This window comes from Mirounga leonina, unplaced genomic scaffold (genome assembly GCF_011800145.1).
Source record: "Mirounga leonina isolate KUSES-001 unplaced genomic scaffold, KU_Mleo_1.0 Mir_357, whole genome shotgun sequence".
NCBI lineage: Eukaryota > Metazoa > Chordata > Mammalia > Carnivora > Phocidae > Mirounga > Mirounga leonina.
The window spans coordinates 10,393,952-10,419,368 of record NW_023270702.1 but is presented as its reverse complement, the minus strand read 5'-3'; the positions used below and the strand labels follow the sequence as shown (position 1 = coordinate 10,419,368).

At 36.4% G+C, this 25,417-nt stretch overlaps 1 pseudogene; it reads left to right on the top strand.

The window, feature by feature from the left end:
* Positions 1-219: 219 nt before the first annotated feature.
* On the top strand, positions 220-811 carry LOC118027020 (annotated as a pseudogene).
* Positions 812-25,417: the final 24,606 nt, after the last annotated feature.

Genomic DNA, 25,417 nt, shown 5'->3' with positions numbered 1-25,417 from the left:
AGATCCATTGTTCCTTGCTTCTTATACTGCTGTCTTTTTTATATGTTTTAATATATTTTGATATCAGTGTGCTTTGACTTCTTTATCGCGGTCTTTTGAGTAATTATCAAAAGATTTTTCTTGTGGTTATCACGAGGCTTATATAAAATATCTTAGGCTGGACGTGAGCATTGCTGGGGTGCAGATGTGGGGAGAAGGTGACTGTGAGGAGAGCATGTCTCCACTGAACACTTGGATTCAGCTCCTTCATTTCCAACATGGAAGAAACTTATATCAATTCCCTGGACCCTAAAGGCTATTACAATGCCCCCATAATAAAAAACACCAGATCAGGGTCTACAGGTTTCCTTATCACCTTATCAAGTACAGAAAGAATCATCTTGATGTTACAAATTGGCTACTTGTCCCTTTAATTCTTGCCATCAGTTTCCTTGGGCCAAAATCAGTCATTATATCTCAAGCTGTGATGATGAAAGTTGTATTGAGCAGGATGTTGTCAACCAAACCAGGAACCTTGGACAAGAGACTCTGGCTGAGAGCACATGGCAGTGCCCTCCTTGTGATGAAGACTGAAATAAAGATCTGTGGCAATAAACTAGCACCCCATTGGTCTGGGGCACAGCCAACTACTCTGTCAACAATAGCCCTGCAAGCAACAGAGTTGTGGAAATAAGAGTAACCTGGCTTCAGGCATGTGCATTCCCAAGTCTCTACTGTATGTTCTGCCATGGAAAAACAATGGAAATGCACAGTAGGTGACTATCTATCTCATCAAATGCCAGACCCTAGAAGACTCTTGCTCCTTCCTGATACCAGTGGGTTCTTCATTTTTTTCTCCTAATTTAATTATAGAAAGATAAACTGTGATCTTCAAACTGAAAAAAAAAATCTTAAACACTTGTAATACTCTATTTTAAAATGGTAACAACCTAACTTCAATAGAATTATCATACTTTACACTTTTACTTCTTCCTCTCACATTTTAGGTTATTGCTGTTACAATTTACATTTTTTTAAAGATTTTATTTATTTATTTGTCAGAGAGAGGGAAAGAGAGAGCACAAGAAAGGGGGGACAGCAGGCAGAGGGGGAAACAGGTTCCCTGCTGAGCAAAGAGCCCTATGTGGGACTCGATTCCAGGACCCTGGGATCATGACCTGAGCCAAAATCAAGAGTTGGATGCTTAACTGACTGAATCACCCAGGCACCCCTGTTTTGACGATGTTAATTAGCATTATTTTACTTCAACTTAAAGAACTCCCTTTAACATTTCTTGTAAGGCAGGTCTAATGGTAATGAACGTTCTCAGCTTTTGTTTGTTTGGGAAAGTCTTTATTATCCCTCCTTTGTTTCTGAAGGACCACTTTGCCAGGTATAAAATTCTTGATTGACAGCTATTTTCTTTCAATATTTTGAATATGTCATTCCTTTCTCTTCTGGCCTGAAAAGGTTCTGTTGAGAAATCTATCTGTAGTTGTGCAGGGATTCCCTTGTATGTAACTTCTCTCTTATCTTACTGCTTTTAAAATGTTGTCTTTGACTTTTGACAATTTAATTATTATAATGTGTCTCAGTGTAGCCCTATTTGGGTTCAAGTTATTTGGAATCATTTGGACTTTCTGGATCTGGATGCTCATCTCTCTTCAGGTTTGGGAAGATTTCAGCCATTATTGCTTTTTTTTTTTTTTAAAGATTTTATTTATTTATTTGAGACAGAGAGAATGAGAGAGAGAGAGCACATGAGAGGGGGGAGGGTCAGAGGGAGAGGCAGACTCCCTGCCCAGCAGGGAGCCCGATGCAGGACTCGATCCCGGGACTCCAGGATCATGACCCAAGCCGAAGGCAGTTGCTCAACCAACTGAGCCACCCAGGTGCCCGCCATTATTGCTTTAAATATACTTTCTGTCCCTTCCTTGTTCTCTTTTTTTTTTTCTCTAGAATTTCCATAATGCATATGTTGTTTCTTTTCATTGTGTTTTATAATTCCCGTAGGTATTCTTCATATGTTTTCATTCTTTTTTTTTTTTTTTTCTTTGTCTCCTCTGACTGTGTAATTTCCAATATTCTATCCTCTGGGTCACTGATTCTTTCTTCTGCATGGTCTGGCCTGCTTTTGAAACTATCGGATTCTTCTGTTCAGTTTTTGCATTTTTCAACTCTAAGATTTATGTTTTATTTTTGTTTGTTTTTGTTTTTTGATAGTTGCTATTGTTTTGTCAACTTTTCATTTTTTATGCATTTAAAAAAAATTTTGTTCAGTTATCTGTGTTTTCTTGTAGTTTGCTATACTTCCTTAAGAGGATTTTTCTAAATTCTCTGACTGTTTATTAGATGTCCATTTCCTTAGGGTCAGTTATTGGAACTTGATTAGTTTCCTTTGGTGGCTTCATGTTTACCTAATTTTCCTGAATTCCTTACATTGCTATCTGTACATTTGAGTAATGGGGCTTTTTTTCTAGACTTTACAAGTTGCTTTGACAGAGACAGTTCTTCATCAGTCTGCTCAGTTTGGGTTTTTGAGTGTGTCTGCTGGTAATGTCCTTGGAAAGTAGGGCCTCCTATTATGGTCTATTTTTGGGCGAGGCAACTGTTCAAGCTCTGAAAACAGGGATGGAATGTGTGTCACTGGCTGCTAGATGGGATTACTGGCTTTGTTTCCCACCAAGTGAGGCTATAGGATGAGCTCTGTGGCTGCCTGAATTCTTTGGTCAGCCTTACTAGATGGTTGAGTCCAGGTACCATATTCAGTAATAGATGGGGCTATGAATTATCTTCCCTGCCCTGAAAGAAGAGTAGGACAGGGCCCAGGGCCTGTACAGTTCACTGGGGGATGGCCACTGGCTTTGCTCTGCAAACTATTAGGTCTGTCTATCCTTTTTGCTTGAGTACTGCTGAGCTGCGTAGCTTTCAGGCATTTTCACTAGCCCTTCTGTTTAGATGGGGCTGGAAGACACCCTCCACAGGGGGTGGGACAATGTCTCAACACCCTTTTTTGTGTAGGAGCTGGAGGGCCTCTTCAGGCTACTGTCAATTTCCCAAACAAACTCTCTGGTTGGGAGGGGCCAGGAGCTACCCTCAGCCTTGGCAATGAATTAATTCCCCTGCCTGTGCATAGTATGGGAGGGCTCCCTGCCCAGTACTGACTTTGCTTTGAGGATAATCAGCTCTGCTCACCTGCCTCTCAGCTTGAGCATCACTGGGCTGCATAGCTTTCAGGAGTTGTCAGTACCCCTTCTAGTCAGATGGGGTTGTACAGCACTAGCCACAGCATGTGAGGCTGTGACTCAACACCTTGCCTGACTGCAGGCAAACTGGACCCTAGAGCTGTCAAAACCCACTTGAGTATCTGTTCAGGCAGATCTGTAACCCAGTGAATTTCCTGGTCAGAGTAACCCCAACTTGGTTTTGCAGATGAGCAAAGCTGCTGATTGGGATTACTATGTGGGCACTGCAAGTGTGAACTTGGCCTGCCAAGATCCACTGCTGGTTGTTGCAATCCCCTCCCCACTTCTCTGTCACAGTCAGATTCCTAGTAGTTGGGTGCTACAGTTTCTCCTACAATCCCCAGGGTGTAAGATCAGAGTAGGGGATCCCACAAAATTATCCACAATGCTGGTTATCCTGCCTGGGTTCTCTGATAATTTTTCTGTTTTAAACCTTTCACTCAATAAACCCTATTGTATAACCTAGTACTATCTGTCTGTGACCTCCATGGATGGCATCCCCCAGAGACTTAAGCAATATATTTTTTCCTATGCACAATATAGTCAGTGTTCATACATTACATTTGGTTTTTATCTCTCTTTAGTCTTGTCTGAAACAAGACTCCTCTCTTTTATTTTTACCCCATGACAGTGACTTTTGAACTCAGGGTAATTTTCTTGTAGATGTCATACATTCTAGATTTGTCTGTCTGCTTGCTCATAGTATCATTTAATTTGTCCCTCTATCCCCTGTATTTACTGTAATTTGAATTTGTGGTCTAAAAGCTTCACTAGATTAAGTTCAAAACTTTATGGCAAGAATATTTCATAGGTGATGATCCATATTTTGTATTACATTTTATCAGAAGGCATATAATAAAATTGTCTCACTATTAGTGATTGGCTAAGGTGCAGACTACCAGAATTAGTATTGAAAAAAACATACTTTTTGATCTTTTTAATTAATATTTAATATATTAGATGATATTTTGGCATTATGTAACTATCCTGTTATACAACTACATTTCATGCAATGCCTTTAGCTCTTTTTAATAATCCTTACCCGAATCATTTATTACATTGAGGGGTTGCAAGATGATAATTTTCTAAATCTCTAATTTCTTCTATTATAAGCTGGCATTCTTTTATAAATAAGACTGTTCTTCCTCTCTACTTCCCACCTTTTCCTTCTTTTCTTTCCTTTTCTTTTTTTCTTTTTTTTTTAAGAGATAGACCAAAATTTTTACTGGATCAAATATATGTGTAAACTTTCCATAGAAACTGGGTGAAAGATAGAATTATTGAAGATAATGTGTGAGTTTTCAAAAAAGAAGTCTAAATTTCCTATTTAAAATGACAATCTGAGTTCAAATACTATATTTCTGTCACCTCAAAATTCTTTTTTGGGCGTGCCTGGGTGACTCAGTTGGTTAAACATCTGACTCTCCATTTTGGCTCAGGTTGTGATCTCGAGGTCATGATTTTATAGTCATGGGATCAAGCCCCTGTGGGGCTCCATGCTCAGTGCATAGTCTGCTTCAGAGTCTCTCTCCCTCTGCCCCTCCCCCACTCACTCTTTCTCTCTCTCTCTCTCTAAATTAAATAAAATAAAATCTTTAAAAAATTATTTTTTCTTATCTACCTTTTCTAATAGCTATAGACTGTTTTTTTAAATTCATTGCATCTTAATCAATTATCATATTTATTTTTATTGATGACCAAATTGTCCTAAATAGCCAATTTAATTGGAGCTCATTCAAGTTTGTTTCTTTGCACATATGATCCGTGTGATCAGTAGCCACTAGAACGTCTCCCAGTGATCCCTGCTCCCTCAATATTCATGCCCTTATATAATCCTTCCCCTTGAATGGGGGGTTGGATCTAGTGATTCACTTCTAGCAGACAGGAGAGGGCAAAAGTGATGGTATATCATGTCTGAGATTAGGTTATGAAAAGCCCATGGTTTCTGTCTTGTTATTCATCTCTTCCTTTCTTATTTGCTCATGCTAATGGAAGCCAGACACAATATTGTCAGCTTCCCCATGAGGACGCCCACATGGCTAGAAATTGAGAATGCCTTCTGATCAACAGCCAGCAAGAAACTTGAGCTTTCAATATAACAGGTAATGAGAAAACACATATTGTCACTTGTCAACAGCCACATGAATGAGTTTAAAAGTGTATCTCCTCTCATATGAGCCTGGGAGGACTGCAGCCTGGCTGACAACTTCATTGCAGCCTTTTTAGAGACCTTAAGCCAGAAGACCCAGCTAAGCTGTCCTCTATTTTAGAATCACAGAACTCTGAGATAATAAATATTTATTGTTTTAGGTCCTAAGTTTGAGAATAATTTATTTTATAGTGATGGATAACTAATACAACCTCACTAGTCTTTGAGCACTTTTATTTCTTTCTAGTGCAACATGATTTCTTAGGTTAACTCTGTATTATTCCCAACTTATTGCTGCAATAAGCATTTCTCCAAATTTCTCTATTTTCTTTCAGTAGAGAATGGTGTTTAGAATACAAGATCTGGTCATAAAATGCGCTCATTGTTATAGAGATGTTATTGTTCCTATATCCATCCAGTGAATAGAGTTAGAAAACGCATATAAAAAATCTTGAGCTCATACTAATATTACCAATTCTCATTTAATATTGCATGGCTCTTCTTTGCCTTCTTTAATTACCTATTTTATCTCTTTCCTCTTATAGTAAAGATCTCACTTTCTTAACGGTCAAGAGGTAACATTATAAGGAAGTGGAGTAGAGAGTGTCACAGTCCTAGCAATGACAGTAAGTTCTCTGGCTTTCTGAAATATCTTCCTTTTATAGTGTCTTCATTTCTACCCAATGAGATTTACTTATTTGATTCTTGAGGGCTTTCTGAATGTTTCATTTTCTTTATATATATATATGTATATATATATATATATATATATATATATATGTATTTTAAGATTTTATTTATTTATTTGACAGAGACACAGCAAGAGAGGGAACACAAGCAGGGGATGGGAGAGGGAGAAGCAGGCTTCCTGCAGAGCAGGGAGCCCGATGTGGGGCTCGATCCCAGGACCCTGGGATCATGACCTGAGCCGAAGGCAGGTGTTTAATGACTGAGCCACCCAGACGCCCCTGAATGTTTTGTTTTCTTATCAAAAATTTTTAGAATTATTTTCCAACTTAGAAAAATAATCCAGAAAGAATATAATTTAAAAATTGGGAAGAAATGCCAAGAAAATAAGTAAATAACTCTAGTAGTGAACTTGTGTTTTTGTTTTTTTAATTATTATTTGTTTAATAGAAAGCATGTTGTGCCTCTAATATGTGCTGCTCACTGTTTAAGGCACCAGAGTCTCAAAGTTTCTATTTCTGGTTAGAAGAATTTATATTCTGGGGAAGGAGTTGTATAAATGCATCAATATAGTTAATATAATTAAGTGATAACAGAGATACAGAGCACCTTCTCATGTTAAATGTTGACATATATTATTTTAGTAGTAGAAAAACATAATAATTTGTTTTAAAGGGAGCTAGGGATAGATGGAGATGATTCTTTCTTGAATTGGGAAGAATGTCAGAGGCAAAATTAACTAGTTAATTTCACAATTTTCATTAAACTTTGATGAATTTAACAAGAAGATTTCTCAAATAAAGTTTTGCTTGTTAACCTCTCTGCTTCAAATATAATTACGTATCTTCCTGACATACAATGGGGTTATGTCCTGATAAACCCATTGAAGTTGAAAATATCATGACCTGAAAATGCATTTAATACACTTAACCTACTAAACATTACAGCTGAGCCTAGACTACTTTAAACATGCTCAGAATACTTACATTTGCCTACAGTTGGACAAAATCATCTATCACAAAGCCTATTTTATAATAAAGTGTTGAATATCTCATTGGATACTAAAGTGAAAAGCAGAATGGTTGTATGGTGCAGAATGATTTTAAGTATATCAGTTGTTTACCCTCATGATCACATGGCTGATTGGGAGCTCTGGCTTGCTGTTTCTGCTTAGCATCACTTGAAAGTATCGTATTGTGAATCATTAGCTTGGGAAAAGATCAAAATTCAAAATTGGAAGTATGGTTTCTACTATATGCAGATAGCTTTCATACCATCCCAAAGTCAGAAAATTATAAGTCAAACCACTGTAAGTTAGAGACTGTCTATAGATTTTTATTATGCATTTTGGTCAATAGTAGCATGCATATTTATAGTAAACTGTCATGTGGTTAATTAAAGAGTATGAAAATAAATATTGAACAGTTACTAAGGTGATTAAGTTCTATATTTATCCTTCTAAAAATATTATTGTTATTTCAAATTTTGCATCTCTAGCTAAGCTCTCAGATAAAACCCTTAAAAAATCTGTACAACTGTAATTCATGCTCATGCTCCCAAGGAGCTTGAGTCAGGGCATTAGTGCAATGATCTGTTCAGTATAATTCATAAAAATTCTTGGATAAAGGAGAAGAGTGGATAGAGAAACAGAAAAGGAAGGCAACTCAAGTGACATTTACATTTTTACCTTTTATTGTCTTTGGTAATTTTGTTTATCTATAGTTTTTCTTTTATTTATTTTGTCATTTCTATTGATTGAACTGATGATAATCCTGATAGAAGCAGAAAACATGCTATAAAATGACTTTGGTAGAAAATAAATCATGGCTGATATTTTAAACCTATTTGTTAATAAACATACACAGTTGCAAAACTTTCATTAGCATCAGAGAAATTAATTCTGGGGAAGTGCAGTGTATTTACAAATGATAGCCATCTACACTTCATTAAGTTCATGCTGGGCCAATGGCCTACCAGGCTTTGCAGAGGCTAAACATGTATGACTGGATGAGAGAAAGCCACTGTGGATGGATTTTTGGGGGCCATTTAATCATAATGAACTTTACTAAAAATTGTAACTTACTAAGCTCCTGGATTTTTTTTTTTCTTTTTCAGTTCCATTTCTATTTTTTTTTTCCCCCTTTCTAGTTCCATTTCCATGAGCATAGTCATTGGAACAAGGCATGCTATTCTAGTTTCAGAGAAGTTATTTCTGATTTTCAAAACTAAAGCAAAAGTCAGAAATTGTTATCTATGGGACCCTAGGCACTATAGATATAGAGAATAACATAAGACAAAATCCCTGCTTTCAAGTGATTCTCAGCTTAAGCCCATTTGAGTCCTTACCATGGACACAAACATTTGTATTAAGAATGTTTTATTGAGCAGTGTCAACCAATGAGGGTCACTGGAAAGTACCCACTTAGGAGAATACCTTGTGGACTGTTTTAGTTCTTCTGTTCTTTGTAACACTTGAAACAAAATGAATTTATGTACTTAACTATTTTGTCATTGTGTGATAGATAACAGTGAAGTAAATGCCATGAGGAACTAGCCTAGTTCCTAGGCCTTGTAAACCACAATCAATTTGATGTAGCTGTCCATAAAAGTGGTTGTGAGTCATGATTAAGTGATTGTAACATGTCTGAAAGGCAAACTATGTCACAGAAAAGAACAGCTCTCTGGATAGGTGTTTACATGTAGTTTTGTAAAGATATTTGGAAACTTTGATCTGGAAAAGACCATATCACAGAGAAACTGTTATTATCTGAAAATACACTGGTGATAAAAACCTTTCAATACATATCTTAGCTAAATCTTATATGTGCTCAAATTGCCACCTTCTTTTGTGATCACTGGAGTTAATAGTCTAATTGTGTGCCTCTGAAATATTATGACAGATGTAAGGGTAAGTAGATATTTAGAAGTCCTGGCAAGGTTCATACTTCTCTGATATTTGATTTTTTTAAAGATTTTATTTATTTATTTCAGAGAGAAAGTAAGAGAGAGTGCACATTAGAGAGCACAAGTTGGGGAGAGGGAGAAGCAGGCTCCCCACCCATCAGGAAGCCTGATGCGGAGCTTGATCCCAGGACCCTGGGATCATTACCTGAGATGAAAACAAATGCTTAACTGACTGAGCCATCCAGCCACACTTGATTTTTTTTTTCTTTTTTTAATATGAGGGAGGAGAGAGAGAGAGAGAGTACACGCAAGTGGGGGAGGAACAGAGGAAGAGAGAGAATCTCCAGCAGACTCCCGGCCGAGCACAGACCCCATCGTGGGCTAAATCCCACGACCCTGAGATCATGACCTGAGACAAAATCAAGAGTCAGACACTTAACTGACTGGGCCACCCAGGTGCCCCTCTGATACTTGATTTTATTTCCAACATTCACTCTAAGCATGATAATATCAATAAATTTCACTTTGGGTTCATGTTATAATTCCATTGTCTTCTCATATGACTACAAAAATAATGGAAGTCCAAAAAGAACATATTTAAGAAAGTTGAAAGGAAAGATGTTCATTTATTTGACATAAAGTACAGCATTCTCCATGGTCTAGCTCCCAACTTTCCAGTTTTAATTCTTGCCATGTCTCAATGTACATTTTTTCTTCTTTATTCATCCAAGCCAACCAACTGGCAATAGTTCCCAATGTTCTAATTCCTCCTAATTGGTGCACATGTTGTCATCTCACGGTGCTCCTTGTATACTTTTTAATATCTACAACAGCCTAGAGGACATTACCAGATAGAAAATTACATTGCTCTTGGCCCAGTTAGACTCACGGAGGCCAAATTTCTTTTTCCTTCCGGTCCTGTTCCTTTTCTCTTCTTTACCCACACTTCCCTGAGCCTTTTTGACTCACCTTCCTTATGACCGTTAGATTCTCTGGGAAGCAGATATGGAGACTCAGTAGAAGTGCCAAAGGGGAAAGAAAGGAGGAAGGAGGCAGAAAGGAGCCATCAGACTGTGATGCTGACCTGATGAAGCTCAACAGAGAAGTCTGGAGCAACAATTGCCCTTTAGAGGGTCCCACATTGGATCAAAATAGCCAGCTTCCTATATCACTCTCTTGTTCAGTCATTGGCTAGATTGTCTTCCCCTGTCCTCAGATAAGAATGACTTCAGCTGCAAGGCTGAGACAGACCCTGATATAGTTAATGGCTGGAGGCTGTCAGTCACCCACTCCATAGCTTGCAGCTGAGCAGCCTGTCCTTTCTCGAAGAGGAGTATCTCTCTTTGCCACACCCTGCTCTGTGTGGGATCCCAGTCCCACTTCCGAGATGCAGCAAAGTCCTCAATATCCCCAATTTCTTTTTCCATCAAGGGGATATTTTCCTCCTCTAGTAGGAAGAGGCCTTAGATTTTTCAGATTTAAGATAGTCAAAATAAATAACCCTTTCACCAGCTGATTTTAAGAACCCCTCATAATGTGACCTTGTTGGCAAATTTGAAGGCTCTCTATCTTTACTGTATCTCCTTGGTCTTTAATATACTGTAAGAAGAAAAGAGTGAGGAAGAAGAATGCTTCAGATCAAAGGTCACCTTCTTTGTGGAGGTTTTTCCAACACCCTCCTCTAGGCTGAATTCACTGGTTTTCAACTGACCTTGCAACAGACTGCTGTGAATGCCTCAGTTACAGCACTTTGCATATTGTGTTCTAGTAGTTGACTTTCTTGTCTGTTTCTTCATTAGACTGGACACTTTTTCAGGGCGAGGAAATTCCTTGTCTCTCTATCTGTCTCTAACTCTTGATTTGTAATAGGTGCTTTGGATTTGAACTCTGTGGTGTGACAGTATTACCAAACCCACTGTGATATAAAGCTGTATTTTCATTAGAGATTTTGAAACTATTGAAAAAACATACTCAGTGCTTAAGCAATACTTTATAAAATGTTTATAATATACATATATTGCCAAATTCAGAAACTACTGAACAGTTTTTAGAAGAAAATAAAACTTTATAGTTATATTATCTAAATATGAGTATTTTGTTTCCTTTGTGTTTTTTTAAGCTTTAGAATTTTTATAAGCTGACATATGTACTTTCATACTTAATGCTATGTTTAAAACATTTACCATGTTATGGGCGCCTGGGTGGCTTAGTTGGTTAAGCGACTGCCTTCGGCTCAGGTCATGATCCTGGAGTCCCGGGATTGAGTCCCGCATCGGGCTCCCTGCTCAGCAGGGAGTCTGCTTCTCCCTCTGACCCTCCTCCCTCTCATGCTCTCTCTATCTCATTCTCTCTCTCAAATAAATAAATAAAATCTTTAAAAAAAAACAAACAAAAAAATATTTACCATGTTATTTAATATTATTAAAAATTATTTAATTATTCTATTATTGGAAATTGTGTTGTTTCCAATATTTGCTTTTATGTATAATCTGTCATGAACTTCCTTCAATATAAATCTTTATTCTCATCTGTAACTATTTCCTTTAGGTTAAACAGCAATACATTTATTAATCTTTGTTCATGTTGTTGAATTATCTTCCAAAGAGTTTATACCAGTTTTTCCTTCTTGGTAGATATATGTGTAAGATCCTTCTCACCATACTCTTGGCAGCGTTATCTTTAAAACAGGACAACTCAGACAACATAAAAAATGGTTCTTTCTGTTTTAATTGGTATTTCTCTTAATAGCTTGAATATTTATTTCATATTTTATTAGTCATTTATATGCCACCTTATGTAATTTTTATATTCATATTATTTGACCATTTTCAATAAAAGTTTTGGTGTCCTTTTTATGAGTTTGAGTGAGTTTTCATATATTGTTACTGTTGTCATTATTTTAATATAGTAAGTATTATTAAATGTGTCATTGTTGATATAAACAATTTTCTCAGTTTGGATTGTCTTACAATCTTGTGAGGTTTTGCTCTTCAGAGAGCTTCAAATTTTACGTAGATAAATTTAACCAACATATCCTAACGATCTATTTGTTCCTAAATTTAGAAAGCATTTATCCATTCTGAGATCAGTTAGTCATTATTCCCATCTGTTTTCTGCTTTTATTTTTAAATAAAATTTATTTTAATGGATGATAGTTTAAAATTGTGATCCAACTTAATGTGTTCCTCAAAACTATTATTTCCCCAAAAACTTTGGGTAATTCATCTATATACATTAGTTTACAATGCTTCTTTTCCATCTATTATGATCTTTTTTATTTTATTGGTTTTAAGATAGTCTTTAATATTCTGTTGATTTGTTTGCCCATTCTTGAAACAATATTTGCAAATGTTTTATGGATGCTTGAAAAGAAGGCATATTCACTCTTAGTGGGAAACATTCATACATGCATCCATATATTCAACATTTGTTTCAGGTAAATTCAAACACCTTTAAAAATCAGGTAAGTGATATGAATGTGCTGAACAGCCAAATATAATTCATTAGGAAGTGGGCCAATGAGGTTGGCAGGGAGAGCACATACCTGGCCTAGAGATACAAAGTCAAATATTTAAAAAAAAAAAAAAAAATATATATATATATTTAGAGAGAGAGAGTATTGGTACAATTCCTCAGCCTCAGGTATGTTTATAGAGTTAATTTGGTTTCTTGTCTCTACATTTGCATACTCCAGTATGACTAATTATTGGGAAGGGGAATTTTATTTAAAACAAAACAATTGTAACAGCTTTTACTTTCTGAGAGAAGCCAAGAATGATGTATATATTTTATTGGGAAAGAGATTGTAATGGGAGGAGAAAGGAAAGATTGAACTTTCAAGGCTTCTATTAATTCTTCTATATTTAACTCAAACTGTTGGGTCATTTGCTTATCAGAGCATATAATCTTTGGACTTTTAGAAAGCTAAATTACTGTGCAAGTAAATGGTGGTGAGGCTTTCTATATGAAAGGCATTGAAAGAATTGATCTCTCATGGATGGGCATGTGTGAGTTCTTTGCACCATCCTGTGAGATCTTTCTGTGGCTGATTTCTTGAGCATGGGGCATCTTCTCTGTTGCAAACACTTCTAATTTCTCCTACTCAGTTCCCATCCACTGTGGTATATACCATAGCCTCCCCATGCTGGAGTCCCTTAGTCTGGAGGGTAGCCTTGTTGGATGAGGTATTCACAAAAAGATCTCAAGATGAGTTCCTTTTCTGGTGTCCCCTGGTCCTCTTGGAACAGCAAATGCTGTCGTGGCTGCTTTACTGTCATCATCTCTCTTTAATTCATAGGGACAAGTCATCAAGTCTTAGCAGATAGCCATTCCCCCAGTGCAAGGCCACCTGTCTCATTCTGGAGGAACTAAAAAAATTCTATTTAACAATCTCTGAGAAAATCGCCTCCTGCCATCTTGGCTTGAGGGCTGGGGAAGTACATTTTCCTATGAATACTGCATACACTACAAGCCCACTGACTTCAACAACCTGTCCTTCTCTCCCTCCAGTCAACTCTTTGTATAGGTGGTTGGGGTGGGGTGTGGTGGGGATGGGGCCTGGATGACAGTAGTAGGCTGATTCTTCTACTTTTCATTAGATCTTGCGAGAGATATTGATGCCCTGAACCTCTTTAGAATATGGTACAATAGCTTATTTTTGTCCTCAAGTTTGAACTCTAATAAGGTTAGTGTACTTAACAAATTAAATTAATAAATTATACAGTTGCATACTCACATTGCCTGAACAGTTCTACTCAGTATTGTTGCATGGAGAAAATCATGGACTAGAATAAGACAGAACATCATATTCCTGTGGTCTGTGTGGAATCCAAGCAAAGGAATCATCTTGCTGCTTAGTGTCCTTGCCCTGCTCTTATTTCTGCCCTGGAGGGTTAAGCCGGTTCTTGTGGGAGGGAGTCAAAAAACTTGAATCTTTATTTACAGATTAAACACAGAGCTTTCTAGAGTATATGCTGTGTGGTGCTAATAAACTTGTCCTGCAAATAAGCAAACAAACAAACAAAAATCCAAAATAACAACAACAGAAAACCACACAAAAAAATACCCAAATCCCCTCCCTAAACCAAAACAAAAACACTGATATTTGTAGTGTTTGCCAACTTCCAAGGTGTAAATACTTTCACCATGTGGATTTAAACCTACTTATGGACTCAGTCACTGAATCAGGAGTAGGAAAGAAGTCCACATAATTGTGTCTGTGAGCCAGTACAAGCTGGCTGCTGTGCATCACTGTTTATTAGGTATGACTCTACGGAGTCTGATGGAAATTATGGTGATATTGTAACCCTTCTGATATGTTCTACCCAGCTATTTGTTGGAGCTATCTCTGGGGGGAGAAAGAGAGAGAGAGAGAGAAATAATTCTTTTCTGAGATGAGGCAAAATGAAGTAGACCTAAAAACAGAGCAACAGGGAAGCGTTAGGACAGTTTTCCTGGAGGAAGCAGAGATATGTAACAAGGCAAGAAGCTAGATTTACTAGAAATATTGGTGAAATTCACAGTGGTGGGATAGCCAAACACTAATGACTTTTAGGAACAGGTTGCCTAGTATATGTAAGTAGTTTACTTATCAGGGCTGTAATTCTACCTACTTGACTGCCCCAAGCTTTAACTTAAGTTGACTACACACAAAAATGGCCTTTGTGAGCTGTTGTTAGATCAATGAAGAAAAGGATCTGTGTCCCATGTCTGGGCCAATGCACAGTGGATAAGGTAGAATGAAACAGAAGGCAAGAATCTAATGCGGTTCAGAGGGCAAGACTAAGGTAGAGGGAAGACATGGGAATTCGCAGAAGTGTTGGGGGGGCTATTGAACATTTGCCTGACATGTAATGGGGGTGTTTACAAATTTTATTTTTGACAGAAAGATGACCTTAACTGACATCTGGATATTATTTATTCTATTGTTAAAAATAATTATGACCTTATTTTTATTTATTTTTTCTGCCAAAGGTTACTATAACTGTGTTTCTGTTATTTACTCATCTATTTAACAGTCTTGTTTTATACATGTTTTTGTTATAGTATTTGAGGCACTAAAATTCATGGCTATTACAACGTATTTGTGGATTATCAAGGTAATTTTCTTGTTGTTTACCCAAGAACATGGTGTGCCTTTTCATTTGTTCAGATCTTTTGTATCTCTCAGGCAATATGAATATCCTTCTTTGTAGATCTTATATTTTTTTTCTTAAACATTCCTAGGTGTCCCCTAATATTATTCCTCCCCTTCTTTCTCTGCAGTGAAAGCCCTGAATTTCAGCTAGAACATGTCTGCCCAGAATAAAGGCTTCATTTCACAGCCCGCATTGCAGGTAAGCCTAGTCATTGAGCCATCGTTTGGGACAAAGGGATATAAGTGGAAGTGGTATATGCAACTTTGAGGAGTGTTCAAGGGAGAAGGTATGTTCTCTTTTCTCTTTCTTGTGGTGAGAATGGGACATTCTGGCTAGAGCAGAAACCAGGAAGGAGCCCAGGACTCTTAGGGATCTGTGGAACAGCTCTTCTAGTCTTGGACCGCTGACCACTGGACTTCTCACATGAAACACTAACCACTTGTGTATCTAAGCCACTATTTATTTGGGCTTTGTGTTGCATGTAGCTGAACTTAATAGTAATTTATTTACTAAGCATTAAAAAAATCTTTTATTGGTATTATAAATGCAATATTTTTCCCATTAGATCTTCTGATTGGTTATTTTTTTACATATAGAATGTGTTGATATATTCACTTTGGACACCTTACTATGTGAATGAATTTTCACATTGTTGTAGCAGTTAGGGAACAAGGATGGAATACAGAAGAAAGAGGAGGCACTGGCTTATGTGATAGCTTTAGCACTTAAAAGATATGAGGTGGGGGGACAATGTTTCTTATAACAAGCAGCATTTAAAGAGAGCCACCGGTACTGAAAATTAGGCCTGAAGTTTGATTATGAGACTGGTAGAGTTATAAGAGATTGAATTCATAGGCCCAGCTAGTCTCCTATGTCTATGTCTCCTTAAAGACAAACACATGGAATGGAGATATTTGGGTAGACGCTCTTGAGAACCAAAAACCCACAGATTCCCATGAATCCCCCAGGAGGGAGGCTAGCTCATCTCCCTCTTGCTAGAGGACAGCAATGTCCCCCTGCATGGACGCAAAGACCTTATCTGAAATAGATTTCTTAAAAAAGATGTTTATTCTCCTCAGGATCTTTCACTGCTTTCACTTTTTTTTTTGCCTCTAAGCCAATAGGGCCCGGCATCAGCATGGTCTTTCTAGGGAATTGCTACCTCTTCAGGTGATGCACTGCAAGCTATGGCTCATATTTATCAGAGGAATCAGAACAAAAACAAATAAAAAACATGTGTGGGGATGGATCTTGAAGATGCTCCACAAGGAGGGGCAGAATATAGACCTGAGTAGGGGCAAGATTTACCTTTCATTTTTTCTTCTCTTTCCATAAAACTTTCTTGTTAGGTGTGTTATTTGGTTTTACTTTTGGAATCTAGATCTTAGGTTTTGGAGTCAGGTGTTCCTGATGATTGGAATTTGCAAGGAGTGCTATACTTGGATGATAGGAAAGTGAAGAAAGGAGATTACTTATGTATTGGAAGAGCTGTGGTAGATACGTTAATGGGCTGGTAGTCTAACGAAGCCAAAGCACTGCTTGAGGGAAGAGGTTGAACAGGAGAGGCGGAAGGAGAAGCAGTTGTGGGGAGAAAGCAGGATACTTGATTGAATATTTTTGAAGATGAAGCAATTGTGGATTGTGGCAAGGACTGGCTACCAGTCTGGTTGCGGGTATCCTAGTTGGAAGTGGAAGAGAAGGTTACATGGAACCAGTAGGCCAGGAAACTGAAGGGCTGGGTTTGTTGGAATGGCAAAGTTTTTCAGGCAGATGAGAGGATTTAACATGGAGGGAAAACTGAGCCAGATGACAAAGACCTTCATTTCATTTGATGACGGTAAGAAGAATGGAGTGGAGAGTGTAATAAAATTGCATGAATTTTAAAGAGCAGGTTTTATATGACAGGAGTGGAAGTAGGAATAGTCTGGAATCAAAGGTACATTCCTTTCAGTTATAAATCCATAGAAATATAGTGGAAGAGAAAATATTTTCTTCCTGTGCTCTTTTGGATAGGAAAATATTTTTTTTCTCCATCCAGTCAAATCAATCTTATTGTTTGTAGAAATTACTTCAAAATTCCAGCAATTTCATTTCTGTCAATATGAACACATTTGAAATGTAAAATTGTGAGAGGTCAATCCATGGAGCTGCCAACCCACTGCCATTTTAAATGGAAGTTTAAATAAAATCTTCATTATATATGTCAGTACATTATATATATGTCAGTGGGAAGCCATATTCAGTTTGTATAAATGTTAAGATTTTATAATGTTCTTCAGCTATTAATGGCTTAAGACAAAGTGATGCCAATGTAACTGGACAATTTAATTGAAAAATTCAAGACCATTTTTTAAAAACAAATCTGGTTATTTAAATTGACCAATCTGTTAATTTCAATACTAGTTTAAGAGCACAATTTTTTGGCCTTTCAAAGTTTTCCGTGACAGCTGTTTTCTTTTATTTGTTTCTATTTTTTGCCCATTACTCCATAGAAAACAATAAACAGAAAATTCTGAACCAGATGGCTACTATTGTATTTTGTAGTTTATTTTTAAAATATGCAACCCCAAACATCTGCCATAATCTGGAACTAGTTTTCAGAAAATGAGTTTGACTTGATGTTTAATGTGGACCCAATTGGAAATGATAATGATATATATAGTGACTAGACAAACACTAAAGTGAGCATTTTGCTTCTGTGGAAGTATCTGAAGAAGTTACTAAGGTTTTATTTTATTTTTTAAATTAAATTCTACTCTTGTATCAATAATCTATTGAACTTCAATTTAGTCTTTGTACTTACATTTGTTTTCTTTCCATCAAATCTCTACATTTGCCCCCGTTTTCTCACCAAATCGTACTTTCTTTTATAGGTCTAGTCATGTTAAAAGGCTAAGGTTTCTCTTTTTTCTAAATTAGCCACACTGTCCTAAAATTTAACGTATGGACCTCAGTAAGATGATCAGGATGTATATTTAAATAAATATTTGCTTCCAAGTTTACTTATTAACAATATGCATGCTTTTTCTAGGATTATCATGAGAAATGTTGATATATTCAGACATTACCTAGGCCATCATTTTATCACCTTGAGATGTAAGGTTCTCTATTGGTGTTCTAGAAAACAGAGAGAGCTTGCAAGTCAGAGAATGGTTGACTAGAGACACAAAGTCAAATATTTAAAAAAAATAGAGAAATTCTTCTTAGGGAAAATAGAAATACTAAAAAATATTTAGTTAGGATTTTAGCAAATATGCATCTATGTTAAATTAATGCAGTTCACCTAACAAATATATGTATCACATATTATATGTGCATGTTTTGATATATTTTTGTTTTGATATTTTAAATTAATTGATTCTTTGAGCAAATGATTATTGAAATATTACTATGCTTCAGATACTGCATAGTTGTTAGATGTGAACAAATCAGACAAAATTATATTCAAATGGGAAAACAGATAATAAATAAATAAATGTACAAATAGTATAATTTTGGAAAATCATAAATGCTGAGGAGAAGAAACATCAGAGTAAGTGAATAGAGAATGACTAAAGATAGAGATAGGGGCATATTATATATATGATTTCTTCATTTCAGAAATTTAAATCAAATCTGAGATATTCACTGCATAAAAATTTATAGAGATTTTTAAAGATCTTAAAGCTTTGGCTCTGCAATTGATATACAAATACTAATATGTTTCCTTTTTTCCCCCTCCAATCATTATTATTTGCAATATTTACCTAAATTTTAAATTTGCAATTTATGCATTATTTTTACCTTGTTAGGTAGCTTAGTAAGGGGCAGACAGATAAACAGTTGAAGTTAGTGCATGAGAAAGCATAATGGAAATAGAAATAAAGTCTAATGTTTAGATATTTAGCATTGTGGCACATAGATCTGTATGCGATCTGGACTTTTAAGTTCCACCTTTTATTTATTAATTTCCATTTAAAATGCATGGGTCTCATTTGCCTTTTCTGCAAATAAAGATGGAACATTTTCTAAATTTGAAGACTGTTGGTTGTATAATGAAACCAATTCAGAAAAACTTTAGATCTAAAAATTTTGATTCTATGAAAAATTAAATTTATAATTAATGTTCTGGATAATAGTATGTTTTGAGACTTGTAAAAATCAAATTTACAAATATCACTGTATCAAATACTATCTCTAATCAAGGATCATTCTTTTTTTTTATTTTATTTTTTTGTCTAGAGCACATGGTGAACTTGTTTATGTCATCAAATATCATCAAATTTATCTTTTTACTCTTACTAATTCCAAACTTCTATATCCTGTCAAAGAACCATCACCTTTAGTTTTCTTTACTTAATTAGCATTAACGTTTGATTTTTATGGGGATGCTTTTCCCAAAGAAAAGAAACTGCTCTTATAACCCTAAAAGAAAAAGAAATGAGAGGACACCATGAATTCCTTTTATTGAATTCACTTGGCTTCTTGTGACCACCTCCTTTACAATGCTCAGAAACCCCCACTGATGGCTGGTTTTACACCCTTAACAAGGATCAATACAAAGCTGGAAAGTTTTAATTCATGTTTCTTATTTTCTTCTGTTGTGTTTGTTTGTTTGTTTGTTCTTGTAAAATGAGACATTTCTTAATCTCTAGTGTTCAGTGATAGACATTTTACTATCTTATTTGCAAGTTACTTCAGTATCTTGGGTTGTAACATATTGGAGTCAAAAGTGTAGAAAACAATTAGGCCCTGTTGTTTGCTTACCTGCATTGTTGAAAGTAGGCATCTTCTAGGGGAAAGGATTATGTTTATACTCTGCATGTTGAAGTTTTCCCAAAGGTAAATAATCCATCACTTTCTTTGGCCTACATTCTTTACATGCATTCAGTGTAATTGTGAATAGTTCTTTTATTTAGCACGAGAGGGGAGTGTGCACACAACAATGTTTAAGCCACTGCTTCGGCTGTGGTCTTTGCTAATGCCAATTACCAGTGGGCCCCAAAGTCTAGGAAACCAAGTAACACAGAGATGACACCCACTAATTCTACATTCATGAAGCTTCTTTTGTTTAGTTCCTAGTATAAATGAAGGGCAATTCTGAGTTGAGCCTGTTCTGAACTGTAAATGTGGTCTCTTGAAGAACGTCTCGTAGTTCCACTTTACCTTAAATTCATGGTCTAATTGAATATCTGTGTGTTAAATACAATTCACAAAGGTATTAATCCTCTGCTTTGAAAGTAGTGTTATGGAAAATTTGGTGTAAACTTCCGGTTTGTTGATCCCTTGCATTACCACATGAAGCACAATACATCTGTTTGTATACTACCTTTTTATAGGGTTAAATTTCTCTAATTTTCCTGTAAAGTTAATTGATTCAATGTTGTTACACGAAGACAAATAAATCGATAATCTGCCTATCACTAATAGAATACACTAACAGATTATTTATCATTAATAGAAGCATCAGCAAAGTAAAGTTGTTATCTCTCATTTTTTTCATAATACTTTTGGTTTAGTCCTCTTTTTGAGGTAATGCAGTGGCTTTTGTAATGATTGATTTGGGCCATTAATGACAAGTCCATCTAGGTTTTGGTTCATCCATCTTCCCTTAGTCCAGGCAAAAATGCTACTATAAATAAACATCATGTCTGAGTGATTTTTGACAGAAAGAACTCCAGGGAGTCTCCTAGCTTGTTATATGTTTGTCTCTTCATCCACCTGCAGGAATGACACAGCTCCCAGGGGGCCTCTAGACCCTGAAGTTAGCATGTCCAAAAACCTAACTGTGAGATAACCTTTTGGGGGCACTAACTTGACACCTTGAAATTCTGGTACAGTTTCAGGGGTCCCTAAGGCTATCTGGGTATTGGTGAAGAATGACACATAGAAACACAAACCCTTCCTATAATACCACACGCAGATGCTTGTAAATGTGCTTTTCTGCATGATGTCTCTGCATGTGGAAAAATGACAAGAACGGGCGGTAGGAGAAATTGTGCTAATGGGATACTACCTTCTCTGATGACAGTAGTTTTCAAATCTTCCTTTTCCTGGCTGTGACAAAAAGTGATTTTTTAAAGTTTCTGTTTCAAAGAGGGTGTGGATATAAGTCATGGCTGAACTGGCATCACACCAACAGGCAGATTTTCCAGTGCGCTTTGCACCGATTGCTCCCTGTTTCTGCTTTTCATTCGATTCTCTTGAGGATTCTGTTTTTGTCTCTGCAGGAAGGTATTAATTATCCTCCACTTGTACCTCCTGCATTTCTAAAAGCAAAAATATCCAAAGCAGGATTTTGAGTAATTTGAGAAACTCCTTCATAAAGTAGAAATCCAGTGACTTTATTAGCATAACTAAAATCATTACAATTCTGTGCGTGTCTGTTGTGCTTTTGAAGGGTAAACATTTTTCTCCTAAGCCCTCTGGTAATTGTCATCATTGTAAAACATTTTTCTTCTTCTTTTTTAACTCAATCAATTTGTTTTTAGATATTCACACAGAGTTGGAACCAAACTTATTTGGGCTTGAAGTTGTGAGATAAATTTAACCTGTGAAGAGTTCAATGTTAACATTCTTGTTGCATTCAAATATGATGAAACTACTACAAAGAAAGAAGTTTCTGGATCCATTTTGGGACAGATGTCTGAAGCTTTCCTTGAGTCCCCCCATTTTCTGAAATCTCCAAAAAGAGATCATTTCCAAGCTGCCTATAAATAGCTCACTCCCTTAAATTCACATTTCATTCTAGGCCAGCCATTCTGCCAGAGTGCCTGTCTCCCTTAGACCAGGTCCCTCTGCTGTTCAGTGTCCATTACCCATTGTCTAATGCAAACATCATAGCCTGACTGTCAGGGCCTTCTAAAATTTAGGCCTATCAAACTGTAATAGCTGGTTAATTGCCTTTTCAAGTCGAGTGACATTTCTGTTTTAATATTGGGAACTGTTTAACAACAATCATATCACTTGCTCCCATAGCATATGATTTTACTAGATCAGTTATATTTCTCTGGGCTATATACTTATAAATGTAAAAAAAAAAATTAACTTTTTCCAAGAATACCAAAGTCTTGTTCATGAGGCTGTGCCAACAAGATCCTGGCTCAATAGATCCCTATTCCACTCCTTAGACCTGTGTTCAATTAAGTTGAAGAGATGTGCAAGAATATTCAAAAAAAATTATTTGTAATAGTCCAAAGGCAAAGTAGTTTCTTGTAACTACAGATAGAATTTATAGACTATAATTTCACTAAATTAAAAAAATTAATATACAAAAATCTATAGAAATGCTTTGAATTAAGGATGCCTGGGTGGCTCAGTCGTTAAGTGTCTGCCTTCGGCTCAGGTCATGATCCCAGGGTCCTGGGATCGAGTCCCACATTGTATTCCTTGCTTGCGGGGGAGCCTGTTTCTCCCTCTGCCTGCCGCTCCCCCTGCTTGTGCTCTCTCTCTCTCTCCCTCTCTCTCTGACAAATGAATAAATAAAATCTTAAAAAAAAAAATGCTTTGAATTAGAAAGAACAGTTAAAAAATTGAAACAGAAAGATATCTTATTTGAAGTAACAATAAAAGAAATTTAATAAGCAAGGTATTCTTATATGGAAAAAAATTACATAACTGGAGGACTTTATATAAAGTCTAAACAACTACAGAGTCACATTATGTTTCCCAGGGGAAAGAGTTAATACTATAAAAATATAAAATTTCATAAAAATGTTATTTCAGTTGGAATTCCAGTGGAGTGAAATTTTCATTTACTAGAATGAGATAAATGAAGTCAAATTTCATATCAAAGTATTATTGTCTGAGAATAGCTATGCCAATTTGAAAAAGGGCCTAAAGTACTGATTTACCGGATATTAACTGTAATAATAATCTATAATAAATAAACTATAATAATTAACTATAATAATCCTGTAACTCAATTGCTTGTTCAAGGTAGTCTAATTGCTATAATCAGCAACCCTCAAATTTTAGTGGCCAAACACAATTATTTTATATTCTTGTAATAGGTAGCGTGGGGTGGGAGGCTCTTTTCCAATAGCCAGTCAGGGCTATGCTGTATTAGTCAGGAGACAGAAACTATCAGTAATTTGAACAGGGCAATTGTAAATTGGAGATTTATGAACTAGGGGTATTAACTACTAAGTTATAGAGAGAACTCTAAAGAATAGGGGATTGGCAGATATGGGAAGCAGTTTCTACCTCTAGGGCCGAGGCAGAGTACTAAAGGAAGGAATAGACTTGGAAGAATCTCCCCTTTAGCCCCTGAAAGCTGGGAGTCAGAGCTCTTTGGAGAGGTTGTGGCTGTGGCCATTTGGAAGGTAGGCAGGTTTGCTGAGGTGCCACAGGCTGGGGCTGGCAAGTAGAAAACCACCCGCTGTGCTGCTGAGACTCAGTAAGAAGCTGCCCGCTTGGGTGCCGGGGAAGTTTGCTGGGTGGGTGAGCGCCATGGGTGTCCGGCACACTGTTTGTTGCCATGTGCTGCAAGAATCAATAGGAAAAACCACCCCAGAATCAGGATGAGAAGCCCATTCCTCTTAAAGCGTCCCTCTAACACCTTCTGCTGACAAGCTGAGCCTTGTGCCACCTGGCAAAGGATATGTGTTTGTTTATAGGATCTGACTTCAGTGTAACAAAGCAGGGCAAAGAGGGGTAGATTTGGCGTCGAGAGTCAAAGCATTGTAGACCAGCACACCTGAATGTCTTGTGGCTTTTCCTTCCTTCTGAAATTCCTCATTCATCCCGTGATTGGCAAAAAGATGGAGAAGTCTTACTTTTCCTAAACTTCCTCGGTGAGTAGTCACTAATCACGTGGCTTCACCTAAATGCAAGAGGAATGAGAAATGTATTCCAGTGGTGTACCCAGGAAGATGAGGAAAACACAGATACTGATGAGCAATTGTCATCTCTATCACAACCTATAAACAAAACAGTATGTTACTGGGCACGTGGGTGGCTCAGTTGGTTAAGCAACTGCCTTCGGCTCAGGTCATGATCCTGGAGTCCTGGGATCGAGTCCCGCATCGGGCTCCCTGCTCAGCGAGGAGCCTGCTTCTCCCTCTGACCCTCCCCCCTCTCATGTACTCTCTCTCATTCTCGCTCTCTCAAATAAATAAATAAAATCTTAAAAAAAAAACCAAAAAACCCCCCAAAAAACAGTATGTTACTACCCTAGAAAAAGACAACTAGATCAGGCAAATAGAATAGAGAAGAGATCAATGCATATTAAGTAGTGAATTTCAAAATTAAAAATAAATATATTCATTGGTTCTTTGAAAATCTAGCTTATAATAAATAAAAGCACTATTATGGAAAAATATTTATATAAAGCTATTTATCACAACATTTTTTTGTAACAGTTTACAAACACATACACAAGCAAAACAAACAAACCCATGAATGTCCAAACAGAATCATTTGTGGTATATCATACTAGAGAGTATAATTCTATAATTTAAAATGAGTTAGATTCAAATTTATGAACTGGAGGAATGTTTATAATATGTTAAGTGAGTGAAGCAATGTATTTGGTGCAATTCCATTTTTGTAAAAATACATAATCTTTAGAATTCTATGTACATGTCTGCTTGCATATATTTGTATGGTCAAGGAGAAAAATGCTAACATTGATTACCCAAGGTAGGGGGTGGAAAAAGAGGGAGGGAAGTCATTAATTTTTTCTTCATGCATCTTAGCTTGTTTCATTATAAACCATTAGCATGAATCTCTTTTCTAAGACAAAATAATAAAACGTGAAATGAAAAAAATAAATCCTTCTCTATGGTACAAATAAACAAATAAACAAATGTCTTAGGTCTGGAGATCCAGACAAGAAACTGCCTCTTCTGAAATGTTGACAGACACAAATTTGAACTAGTTACTTGGCTCTCTACCTGCCTATCTGTCTTTGAATACTTGCAAGAGACAACTGCTCTTAACAGTTAGATGACGTTGCAGACATAGTAATATCTGGGTGATAACTGTTTTCAGCTGAAATAATGTGTGGATATATTTATACTGAACATGTGGGAAGGCAGTTTGGGTATAATGATAGTGTAAATTCCTATATATATCTAGCGTGTAATATTCAGATTATGCGAATATTTAATAAAGATATACATAGATATGTAAATATGTATATGTATTACACATGTAAATATGTATATTTATATTGCCTTATAACAATCTTTCTTTTTAAAATTTATTTTATTTATTTATTTTTATCTTAAAGCAATCTTTATAGTGGTCCTAAAAGGAAAAAGTTTTACAGATGGAAGAAACTAAGGGATTAAGTACTTGCATAGTTTTCCATAGCTAAATAGTAGAACTAGAAT